Below are 11,310 nucleotides of genomic sequence, written 5' to 3'. Positions count from 1 at the left end.
TTCCCACTTATCTTTATGTTTATTAAACTCTAGTGGTTATTAAAAGTACTACTCAATACGATATACAGCCCAAAGGTAACATAAATCTCAGACGTCTTTTAAAAGAAAACAATTTTGTTGCAGAACTCTTTTATCTTAGCATCCCTTATTCCATTTTGATTTGTTTTGGGCCACAATGAATCCTTTAGTGCCATTGTAGATGTCACAATGCATTGGGACATCAGGCTTGAATGAAGACAGAAGCAGTTTAAACAAGCCAAACCCTTTCTTTCCTTTCTGTCCATTGTCTTATGAATGGGCCTTCGGCCCGGCCGGCCGCATTCTGCTGCTAGGAGACCAGATTTGCAAAGCTCTACTCCAGTAAATCTGCTGGGGAGAAAGAGACCCAAAAAGCAGCCCAAGGACCTGAGAGGAAAGAAAGGGCACAAGCCATACTTTTCACCTCAGCACATTTCTCCATCGCAAAATGCAAAACATACTTCCTAGTGTTACATTTAAGTCTTTCTGTCTTTTTTTTTTTTTTTTTTTTCAATTCCCCCTCGTCCATCACAGTATAGGATGGCAGCCCTGGGTCACCATCAACATTTGTTTTCAAAGTGTGATATTTTCTTTTAGGGAAATGAGAACTGGGCCTGGGAACATGTCCATCACCCAGTGCTTTCAGAATGAAAGTTCGCCAGTGAGAACATGGTGATGATTCCTGACTTTAAGTTATGATCATAACTGTGACCTGCGTCAGTAGTGACTGGAGCTGTTCCTGTCCTCACTGATAACTTAAGACTAGGAATATCAGTGTTCTCCAGTTCTAAAGGTCCTCAGGGTCTCTCAGCACTTGCTAGCTGGTGATTCCTCATTCTTCAGGGAAAGGACGGAGTCCTATGACCACTCACCAGGTCAGTGGGAAACCAGAGCAACTCAGAGGCAGGGATGGGGTCAGGCATGGCAGGAAGTGAAAGGCTGTTCATTCAGTTCACAAGGCTTAGAGTCTGTCTGAAACTAGACATACTGTCTGCTTCTATAATAACTACAAAATGAGTCACAAAAGGCTGTGTGTATGTGTGAGTGTGTGTGTGTGTGTGTGTGTGTGTGTGAGTGTGTGTGTGTGTGTGGTTTCCATTTCCTGAAAGGGTTTGTGCCAGATTAGCAGGCTTCCTTAAAAGCATGGCAGAATTTGCCCATGAAGCCATCGATGTGCAGTATTGTTTTCTGAGGAAATGCTTTGCCCGGTTTCTTATAGGGATACTCAGCTCTATTTTTAATTTGGTCAGTTATATGACTCAAGAAATTTTGTCTAAAATTGTTCAAAAAGTTGGGGCTGGAAAGATAAGTGTTAAAAGCACTTGCTGCTCTTTCAGAGGACTGGAGTTAGATTCCTGGTATTCCCACCTGGTGGCTCACAGTTGCCCTTAAGTCCAGTTTCAAGGAACCTGACTCCCTCTTCTGGCCTCTGCAGGTACCAGTCACATACATGATGTCTATGCATACATTCAAGTAAAACATTCACACACGCATGCACACACACACACCTCTTTACTACGGTGAGATCTGTGGTAAAAAACAGTCTTGACATCGTTAGTAGGGTCATCCATGTCTCTTTTTATCTCAGAGAACCAATCTTTTATTCACTAATTTTCTCTGTGGATCTAGGCAGCTATTGGGGCAGCCATTAGTCTTAGCTCATTCATTTTGGATGTCTGAATATGGTGATTTCAGATTTTGTCAAGCTTTGTGGCTGTTTAAAGTGGGAGGAAAAGTTCCGTGGAATAACGCCTTCATAGGTGGGATGCTGAGGCAGATACTTTTGATACAAGTAACTGAAAATCCAAGCTGTGTAGTTAATATACAAAGAGACTTTGTTTTATCCTATTAAGAGGGAAGGGTAGTCTGAGTATGAATAGTTTAATGGTTCACCTCATTACTCAACCCAAGGCTTCTGTCTGCCCTGTGTTGGTGAGGTCCTATGCTCACCGGGAAATTTCTCACACAACATGGGCCATCAGAAAAAGAGGGAAACTTTCTTCCTAGATAATACCTTTTACCAACTTTAAAACATTCAAATAACAATGTGCACCATGCTTTCATGGCTGTGACTCTTTTCTTTCCCATCTTCAGATGAACCATACCAAGTAAAATGTTAAACCCATATGGTTGCCACATTCAAAGACATTCAGTTCAATGTTGTTCTCACTGTCTCTGTAGAATTTCTTCATTCATTATAATGGTTACTGTCTTAGTCAGGGTTTGTGCACAAAAAACACCATAACCAAGAAGCAAGTTGAAGAGGAAATGTTTTATTCAGCTTACACTTCCACACTGCTGTTCATCACCAAAGGAAATCAGGACAAGAACTCACAGAGCAGAAACTTGGAGGCAGGAGCTGATGCAGAGGCCATGGAGGGGTGCTGCTTACTGGCTTGCTCCCCATGGCTTGCTCAGCTTGCTTTCTTATAGAACCCAGGACTAACAGCCCAGGGATGGCACCACCCACAATGGGCCCTCCCACCCTTGATCACTAATTGAGAAAATGCCTTACAGCTGGATCTCATGGAGGCATATCCTCCATATTCTTTCTCTGTGATAACTCCAGCTTGTGTCAAGTTGACACACAAAACCAGCCAGTACAATTACCTTTGGGGGGGGGAGTTGGGATGTGACCACAGGTAGGTTTCCCAGGCTCAAGTGGATGTCCCCACATCCATGCACATTTGGGCAGCTCTAACTGGACTCAATGGGTTGTCAAAACAAAAACAGAAAATAAAATGTGATTGTTTGTATATGCTTGGCCCAGGGAGTGGCACTATTAGAAGGTGTAGCCCTGTTGGAGTAGGTGTGGCCCTGTTGGAGTAGGTGTTGTCACTGTGTGTGGGGGCTTTAAGATCCTCATCCTAGCTGCCTGGAAGCCAGTATTCTGCTAGCAGCCTTCAGATGAAAATTTAGAACTCTCAGTTTCTCCTGCACCATGCCTGCCTGGATGCTGCCATGTTCCTGCCTTGATGATAATGGACTGAACCTTTGAACCTGTAAGCCAGCCACAATTAAATGTTGTCCTTATAAGATTCACCTTGGTCAAGGTGTCTGTTCACAGCAGTAAAACACTAACTAAGGCATAAAACATGAAGTTGAGAAGGATATTTTGGAGGGGACATGGGAGATGGTTGATAAGGAAAGTGAGCATGAGAAACCTACCAGTGGCTACATCTTAAAAGTTCCCTTCCTCAGCAACTATTCGTAGGCAGTAGCTCCTTAGTCCTGGCTAAGCCACATGCTAGAATCTTGGTTTGCTTGGATTTTGTACAGGTCTTGTGTAGGTAAGCACAGCTCTTTTGGGTTCATAATTGTGACAGCCATGTCATGTCCAGGTGACAGTATTCCATAGCCATTCTTTGGCTCTTACATTCTTTCTGCCTCTTCCTCCATGTCCCCTGAGTCTTGGTGATTGTGGGATTGATATTGGTGTCCCAACTGGGGCTGAATCTCATTTCTTACCTTCTGCATCTTGACCACTTACATATCCCTCCATCTACTGCTGCCCAGTGCAAAAAGAAGCTTTGCCAACCAGAGCTGAGAGCAGCCCATGTTTAAGATAAGCATAAATATTTAGAAGGTAATTTGATGTCATGACCAAGTAACACAGTAACAATGTCTTCCCCAGCCATAGGCTTTTGACTGAGGTTATAATACCAGGCCAAACATATTTTTTCCCTCCTGTGCAGCGGGCTTCAAATCCAATCAGAAAGTGGTTAGTTACCAGGTAACATTAACACCAATACTGTACTAGTAGGCACATCTTGTCTTGGCAGGCCAGTATGGTAGCATACAGGGTCTATCTCTGGGTAAAGCCATTGAAGTCTTTTCTTTCCCAGCAACCTGCATCCCACCGCTGACTCTATGAAAGTTAGCCAGCATGGAGGGAAGCATTCCAATCAATTTAAGCCTGATTTCTCTATGTGCTGCAGTCAAAGTGTAGTGTAGCTTTAGTGGCTACCAATTTCTATGTACAAGTTTCTTCTAGTCTCTCAGGAAAGAAACTTTGAAGTAGTCTCTTACTGGTGCCTCCCCCACTGCAGTGCATAATACATTTTGTGGGGGGGGGTTGTTTTGTTCTGTTCTGTTCTGTTCTGTTCTGTTCTGTTCTGTTCTGTTCTGTTCTGTTCTGTTCTGTTCTGTTCTGTTCTGTTCTGTTCTGTTCTGTTTTGAGTCAGGATTTCTCTGTATAGCCCTGGCTGTTCTGGAACTTACTCTGTAGACCAGGCTGGTCTTGAATTCAAAGACCCACTTGTCTCCACCACCTGAGTACCGGGATTAAAGTCATCCACCACCAGGCCCAGCTGTGTATAATAATTTTTGTAAGCTTCAGACAGGTTGGAGTTTGAATAAGATTGTGCTACCTACTACTATTACTGCTGCTTATTTAATCACTTTAAAATGTTTGAATGCTTTTCTTTTACCAAATTAATAGATTAAAAAAATCAAGTATTTCTAGATTTGTAACAAAGGTAGCCTTTGCTCATACCATATAACTCTGTTCCCAACACCCCCTCTTTTTTCTTTTTTTTTTAAATTTATTTATTCACTTTGCATCCTGATTGCCAACCCCTCCCAGTCTCCCCATCCCATTCCTCCATCCTCTTCTCCTCTGAGAGACTGGAGGGTGCCCTAGATATCCCCCACCCTGTCACATCAACTCTCTGCAAGGCTAGATGCATCCTCCCCCACTGAGGCCAGACAAGGTAGCCCAACTAGAAGAACATATCCTCGGTCCAGCCCATGTATGCTCTTTGGTTGGTGGTTCAGTCTCTGAGGGCCCCAAGGGTCCAGGTTAGTTGATTCTGTCCGTCTTCCTGTGGAGTTCCTATCCTCTTCGGGTCCCACAATCCTTTGGCTAACTCTTTCATAAGAGTCCCCAAGCTCCATCCAATGTTTGGCTGTCCAACAGCTCCCCTAATCTCACAGCTACTTTTAGAATTTACTATCATATTATATATATGATTGTGTGGTTGTGCACCCTTTCCTATTAAACTACTATTTTAGTGTTTACCTTATAAGCATGTAATTAGAATTCATGTCTAAACGTGGTTATGAAGGATTTTTTTTATTGTCTGTCTTTATTGGATTCAATGCATATCTGGTTTATTTGCTTATTGATTTCCATTTGTAGCTATTAGTTACTACCAAATTCTGAAGACCCCCTTTAGTGTTCTAACGTACTGTGCACTCTGAGGACTACATTAAATATTCGTTTGTCTGATTCATTTGGTTTTCAGCTGGATTCAATATATCAGCATTATTTTCTTTAGAATTTTAAGGCTAATGCGCCACTGTATCCAATATCCTAGGAGCTCACGGAGAGTTTCTTTATCCATCTAACTCCAAGTCTCTTAAATTGTAACGTTTTGTTTCTTCCTCTAGAGATTTTATTTGGTTTGTTTGTTTGTTTGTTTGTTTAGACAGAGTTCTCACTATGTAGATCAGACATGCCTAAACTCAAAAAGGTTCACCTGTCTCTGCCTCCATGTTTTAGGATTAAGGTCATGTGCCAACACACCCAGCAACTCCAAATCATTTATTCTGGTGTGAAGTCTTTTGAGGATGTAGCTTGATACAGATCTTTTGAAGTTTGCCTTTTGAGCACTGACTTGTCATTTTCAACATGAAAACATGTCTTCCAGGTATGAAAGGTTTGATTCTTTTGTTTTTATTCTCTTCATTTAAAATTTTCTCTTTTCCATTTTTGGATATCAGACCACACATTTTAAGCTTGTATTTTGTTTTTCAGTCTCTTTGTGTCCCATCATCTTAGAGATGCCATCCTACTTATCATTTATTCATTTACATATTAGTTTATTTATCATTAATAAATGTACTTATCATTTTAATTTTCAAGATTTCCCCTTGCCAGGTGGTAGTGACATACACCTTTAATCCCAGCACTCAGGAGGCAGAGGCAGGTGGATCTCGGAGTTAGAGGCCCAGCCTGATAGTTCTGAGTTCCAGAACAGCCAGGGCTGTCTCAGAAAAACCCTGTCTCAAAAACAAAAAAGAAACACAACAGGAAACAAAAAAATCCTCATATTCTAAGTGTTTATGTCTTTTATTTTTACATAAGTGTAATATCTTCTGCAATGGCAGATACAATTTTGCATAATAACACGTTTCTCTTCCTTGCACTTTTATTTTTTCTAATAACTTTTTGTTAGTTTTGCCTCTTTTTTTTTTTTTTTTTGGCTGTGTATTTTTAGGAGACAAATGCTTTGGGAATCTCTCTGTAGTACATGAGGACTGTCAGATTGGCAGTTGCACAGGGCTTTGGTCTCCCTACCTCCACAGTCTACCCTAATTCCCTCTTGCCTCTCTTTATGTACCACCCCTTCTTGGAGAATTTTTGTCTCCTAAGTTCCAGTCTCTTAACACTTAAGATGTTATGCTCAGCTCTCCCTTAGAATTATACTTTTTGCTAATTGGTTCTTCCTTTTCTAATCCTTACACCCACCCTTCCACTGTGTCCGTCATCCTTCTTCAGTTCTATCCTGGTTCTGAAGCTACTCTTAGTACTGCAGATAGAACATAAGCTTTTCTCACAGACCTTGTGCTGGAGTCTGAAATCAGGATGCCAGGACGGTCGGTCGTGTTCTGGTTAGGTTTCTGTTGTTTGCCTTTTTCCTGTTCCCTTCATGGTAGAAATGAGGCAAGAGGGCTCAACAGGATCGAATCTACTGTCAGGATTCACCCACCTACCAAAGCATCCCCCTCCCAGAGCACCTCAAATAGCATCAGAGATTTCAAAGTCTGAACTAAGGGGCACAAACATCTTAAACCTTACCATGTGTTTCACTGTGTTCTGGTATCTGGTGTGTTTGCTTGTGTTCTTACCTGTAGTGAACTCCTTAAGACCAGAGGCCACTTCACATATTTTTGGTGGAATCCAACCATCTCCTACCAGCAGGTCCTGAACACTGTTTATTGATTTTACTTGGAAGAAAAAAATCAACAGGAAACGACAGCCTTGGTTATCAGTCAGAAAGATGTCTTTCCAAACCCTCAAGTGTATCCACTGTATAACTTCAATTTAATTATGTATTTTGAGTGTTTCATCAAGTGTCCTACCATTGGTTCTAAAGGAGATAATAGACTGTTTTCCCTACTTTACTTCCTTGAATGATGCTTCATTGGTTCATGAGGTACCAGAAAGTCTCCACTTTGAGGAACACATGAGATTGGGGTGTACCTTAAACAATTTGGTATATTAATTATTGGATTTTGTCAGGAGTTTACATTAAACAATCACATGATCTCAAGCCCACTGTGTCTTTCAAGTAGCTGAACAAACGTTCTCCTGATTGTAGAGAAGAAGGTGGGATCAAAACTACAGAAATGAGTGAAATCGTGTGCTATCGTAACTGAGCACGGAGTGTGTGACGTGGATAAGTCTGAAAATGTCTTGAGTGTACACGAACCCATTTAGATAGATCAGAAATCAATCCTTCTTAAACTTATTGCATGATGGAGGCTAATATTTAAGGATCTGTTCACTGAAAAAAAGTGTAAGCCACATGTTTAATCTTCGTTTAAAGTACCCTTTAGTATTTTCCTCTGTCAAGCGTGTCTTATTTAGGGTTTCTATTGCTGTAATAAAACACCATGACCAAAAGCAACTTGGGGAGGAATAGGTTTATTTCATCCTATGACTCTCAGGCTATACTCCATTGTAGAGGAATTTTAATCCAGTTACATGGATGCTCTCACAAGGGATCACACCCAAAGACCTTCTAGGTCTATATGATCTGGCTGGAATGCAGACCTTTAACCTCTAACAATGAAACTAAGGTTAGTTTGTAGAAGGAAGCAGCCATGTTCGAAAGTGACATCTGATTGACAGACAAAGTGACAAATCAGAGGAAGGTTTGATGAAGAGTCAGAGATACAATACGCTCAACTCACATGAGAACAGCACAGGAAAGAGAGGCTACTTAAGATCAGAGAGAGGGATAGTAGGGGTGTGTGGCAGTTTTACCTGGACAGTTTTACAAAGACAGAGGCAGGTAGAACAAGCTAAACGCAGATGAAGACAGACTGAGCCAGAGAATGAAGAGGCAGAAGGTTAGAATATATCGCCAAAGTTAGTATAAGGCCAAGCAGAGCAATTCAGGGATGAGCAGAGAGAAGCCAGATTGAATCAGTCAGAATGGAAGATTCTGTACAGAGGTTGTAGAGAGGCTACAAGCTTCTGGACCTAGGCCTAAGTAGGGATAGCTGGCACAGAGAAGGGAACACTCTGGGCTCAGCCCCAGCTGTGTATTCAAACACCTTGGGTATGGTTCTCATCTAATCCCTCTAGTTGAAGAAAATCTGGGCAGAAACTAAAAGTCAGAACCTGGAGGCAGGAATTCAATCAGAAGCCATGGAGAATCTGGCTATTTTTCCATGCCTTGCTTAATGTTTTCTTATACAAGTCAGGACTCCCATACCCAGGAGTGGCCCTACTGCAGGGGGTGGGGGGGAGGCTATGCTCCTGTACATAAATCATTAAGCAAGAGACTTCCCTATAGACTTGCCTACAGGCAATCTGATGAAAATAGTTTCTTAACTGAGGTTTCTCTTCCCAGATAACTCTAGCTTGTGTCAAAGTAACAAACAAACAAATAAAGCCAATCAGGATAATTGATATCCTGTCAACCTGACATACAAATACACTACTATTAAACCACAGTCCTTCCCTGCTTTGTTTATCCCCAAGATCTCATGTTAATATCACTATCTCAACATAAAACATAAATAACTTCCAAAGTTCCACAGCTTTATATCTTTCAACACTTTAAAAAGTCAAAGCTCCCTTTAAAAACACAGTGTCTCTTTAAAAGTCCAAAGTCTCTCGACTGTGGGCTCCTGTAAAGTCAAAACTAGTTAAATATTTCCTTACTCCCAAGAGCAAAACATCAGGGTACAGTTACATTCAAATCAACACAAAACCGAGTCCAACAGTGTACAGCTCGGTGACAGATGTGTGGGAATCATGATCTTCTGGGCTCTAAGGGAGTGAACAACCTCAACTCCAGCTCTCCATCCACAGCACATAGTAGGTTTCACATGCTCAGACTGGCTGCATTCCCCCAGCTACTGTTGTCCTTGGTACATAGATAGCTATGGTACTGTCTCCAAAATGCTTGGATTCCTGCTAGAACTGGGCTGCAACTTTACCTATGCCCTCTCCTGGCTTCTCACAGTGCTAAGCCTTAGCTGTTCCCCACAACTCCTTCATACCTTCGAAACCAGTATCAGCTAGAAGACTCTTACACATCACCAAATCCAGCTGCCAGTAAAAGGTATTTGGCCCCGGCTAGACACAGCTTCTATGTGATGACACTGGTATAACACTTCCCTGGTGCTGCTTCAATTACGCTGGTCAGTTCTTAACCATAGAGGATCCTTCAGCACCAGATGGCCAGTACTGATTATCCCAGGAAAGCAAGTTTCACTTTAAAGGTTTTGGTCTCTTTTTAAACATAGCCTATTCTTTGATTTCTGCTGACCAGAACCACAAATTCTTTTATTATTTTATTTTAGGTGAATGAGTGTTTGTGAATGTATGTGCACATGTGCCTGCCTGTCTGATGCCCTAGAAAGTCAGAAGAGGGTATCAGATCTCCTGGGACTGAAATTCTATATTGTGGTAAGCTTCCCTGTGGGTATTGGGGATCAAACTTAGGTCCCCTTCAATAGCAACAAGTGCTCTTAACCACTGAGCCAATTCTCTAGCACCTAGTTCTTAATTAAGTATATGGAATGGCCCTGCCAGAGTCTTAAAGAGACGTTCAAACCTCCCTCTGAAAAATCACAAGCCATACTTACATCTGTTCTGGTCTCAACATTATCTTCTTCTAAGTTCCCACAATAACCCATCTTTGAACATTCAATAGCTTTTTCAGTCCAAAGTTCCAAAGTCCTTCCATGATCATTCCCCAAACAGTCAAGTCTGTCACAACAATATCCCATGAGCCTTTTGTTAGGGTTTTTATTACTATGATTTAAAAAAAAAAAAACATAACCAAAAGCAACTTGGGGAGGAAAGGGTTTATTTGGCTTATATATCCTGGGTCACAGTCCATTGAGGGAAGCCACACAGGAACCTGGAGGCAGGAATTGAATCAGAAGCCATGAAGGGATGCTATGTACTGCCTTGCTTCCTGTGATTTGTTCAGCCTGCTTTCTTATACAACTCAGCCTGGGGGTGGCACTGCCCCCAGTAGGCTGGGCCCTTCAACATGGAATTGTCGATCAAGAAAACTTACAGAGTTGCCTACAGGGAATCTGATGGAAGTATTTTCTTAGTTGAAGCTTCTCTTTCCAAAATAGCTCTAGCTTGTGTCATGTTGACAAAAATCCAACCAAGACATGTTGGACAGTTTGGTTTCTAGGCTGACAGCTTCCATCCAGCTAATGTAGCAGCTGCCTGAGAGAGAAACTGAGAGTAGTGGTTTGAATGAGATGGTCCTCAGTTGGTGACAGTTTGGGTAGATTTGGTGGCTTGTTGGTGGAAATATGTCACTGGGGTGTGGGTGGGCTTTAGGGTTTTAAAACCTTGAAACTATTCCATTTCTCATGCAGCTTCCTGCTTGTGGAGATGAGAACTCTCAGCTGCCATACTTCCTCACTGAGATGGTGACTGACTCTGTAGTCATGATGGTATAACAAAGCAACAAAAAAGTAACTAAAATACTGAGAAACTACCCCAAGGCAGTCAGAGATGAAGGCTGAATTGAGGATCATTGTACAGTTTCCACCGTTCCTGAACTTCCTAAGACTGAATGATACTGCAGTCACTCGTGAGGAACTGAAGTACTATTAGGGTGATGGCAATTGCAAGCTTAGTCTCACATGTTCTGGAGACTTGAAAATCAAGCAGGAACTATAAATCAAGTAGTGGCCCCTGGAGATTCCTCAACCTGTCATCAAGGCAACTGCAGCAATTACTGCTACATTCTAGCTACCAGTGTCCAGAGAAGACTTCATGCCAGCTGTGGATGCCGCAAAGAGACGTTGTTTCAGTCAGAGGAACCACTATAATCAACCACCACTTGGTTGTGGCATTGCCTTGGGAAACTCTAACCATGACACCTTGAGATGGTTCTTAGATCACCCTACTCAGTGACCCCAGCCCAATGGAAATATCCAGAAGTTTTTTACTGCAAGCTGCTCCTGTACTGCCAATATAATAAGTGGTTTTTTCTGCCTCCTTGTCGTCTTTATCATGGGTAGGGTAGTCTAAGTTGATTGCACAAAGAACAGGTACAGGCACCCAGCAGCAGATAAGAG

The 11,310-nt window shown here is 41.9% G+C and overlaps 1 long non-coding RNA gene across 1 annotated transcript; it reads left to right on the top strand.

Annotated features, from left to right (window-relative positions):
* Window positions 1–2,169: 2,169 nt before the first annotated feature.
* LOC143439999 (uncharacterized) lies at window positions 2,170–11,172 on the top strand. The gene is made up of 3 exons (XR_013107935.1): window positions 2,170–9,073; window positions 9,562–9,667; window positions 10,603–11,172. It is a non-coding gene; the product is annotated as an uncharacterized LOC143439999 (long non-coding RNA).
* Window positions 11,173–11,310: the final 138 nt, after the last annotated feature.

This window comes from Arvicanthis niloticus, chromosome 28 (genome assembly GCF_011762505.2).
Source record: "Arvicanthis niloticus isolate mArvNil1 chromosome 28, mArvNil1.pat.X, whole genome shotgun sequence".
NCBI lineage: Eukaryota > Metazoa > Chordata > Mammalia > Rodentia > Muridae > Arvicanthis > Arvicanthis niloticus.
This window is presented reverse-complemented; position numbering and strand designations above follow the sequence as displayed.